This window comes from Schistocerca serialis, chromosome 5 (genome assembly GCF_023864345.2).
Source record: "Schistocerca serialis cubense isolate TAMUIC-IGC-003099 chromosome 5, iqSchSeri2.2, whole genome shotgun sequence".
Classification (NCBI taxonomy): domain Eukaryota; kingdom Metazoa; phylum Arthropoda; class Insecta; order Orthoptera; family Acrididae; genus Schistocerca; species Schistocerca serialis.
The window spans coordinates 83008603-83009961 of NC_064642.1; the positions used below are offsets into that span (position 1 = coordinate 83008603).

General features: G+C 46.9%; 2 non-coding genes across 2 annotated transcripts; one reads left to right on the forward strand and one right to left on the reverse strand.

Annotated features, from left to right (window-relative positions):
* Positions 1-591: 591 nt before the first annotated feature.
* Trnas-cga (transfer RNA serine (anticodon CGA)) lies at positions 592-666 on the reverse strand. Its single transcript has one exon. It is a non-coding gene; the product is annotated as a tRNA-Ser (tRNA).
* Positions 667-828: 162 nt separating this feature from the next.
* Trnas-cga (transfer RNA serine (anticodon CGA)) lies at positions 829-903 on the forward strand. The gene has a single exon. It is a non-coding gene; the product is annotated as a tRNA-Ser (tRNA).
* Positions 904-1359: the final 456 nt, after the last annotated feature.

Sequence of the window (1359 nt, forward strand, 5' to 3'; positions counted from 1 at the left end):
TGCAAACGAACTTCTCATTTTCCAGGACAACACAAGGCCCCACAGAAGTCTGCGCCCCAGAGAGGAGCTCAAAAAACTTCGTTGGACTGCTCTTACTCACGTACTCTACCGACAGGGACTCGTCCCTTGAGACTTCCATCTGTTTGACCCAGTAAAGGATGCACGCCGCGGGCATCAGTACGATATTGATGGGGGCCTTCCAGCAAATTGACGTAAGCTCTTCGCATTCAACGGAGATATTGTTGGAAAATAGGATTTTGTAGCCAGAGGAGTGAGAAGTAATATGATGTATTGGAATTCTGAACAACACCGACCTGGTTTAAGAACAAAACTTGTTACATTATACCGGCTGATCAAAAAGTCAGTATAAATTTGAAAACTAAATAAGTCACGGAATAATGTAGATAGAGAGGTACAAATTGACACACATGCTTGGAATGACATGGAGATTTATTAGAACCAAAAAAATACAAAATTTCAAAAAATGTCCGACACATGGCACTTCATCTGATCAGAATAGCAATAGAATGAGATTTTCACTCTGCAGCGGAGTGTGCGCTGATATGAAACTTCCTGGCAGATTAAAACTGTGTGCCCGACCGAGACTCGAACTCGGGACCTTTGCCTTTCGGGGGCAAGTGCTCTACCAACTGAGCTATCGAAGCACGTCTCATGCCCGGTACTCACAGCTTTACTTCTGCCAGTACCTCGTCTCCTACCTTCCAAACTTAACAGAAGCTCTCCTGCGAACCTTGCAGAACTAGCACTCCTGAAAGAAAGGATGTTGCGGAGACATGGCTTAGCCACAGCCTGGGGGATGTGAGTCGTGCTTCGGTAGCTCAGTTGGTAGAGCACTTGCCCGCGAAAGGCAAAGGTCCCGAGTTCGAGTCTCGGTTGGGCGCACAGTTTTCATCTGCCAGGAAGTTTCATATCAGCGCACACTCCGCTGCAGAGTGAAAAATCTCATTCTGGAAACATCCCCCAGGCTGTGGCTAAGCCATGTCTCCGCAATATTCTTTCTTTCAGGAGTGCTAGTTCTGCAAGGTTCGCAGGAGAGCTTCTGTTAAGTTTGGAAGGTAGGGGACGAGGTACTGGCAGAAAAGCTGTGAGTACCGGGCGTGAGTCGTGCTTCGGCAGCTCAGTTGGTAGAGCACTTGCCCGCGAAAGGCAAAGGTCCCGAGTTCGAGTCTCGGTCGGGCACACAGTTTTAATCTGCCAGGAAGTTTCAGAATAGCAATAATTAGCATAACAATGTAAGACAAAGCAAAGATGGTGTTCTTCACAGGAAATGCTCAATATGTCCACCATCATTCCTCACAATAGCTGTAGTGGAGGAATAATGTTGTGAACAGCTCTGAA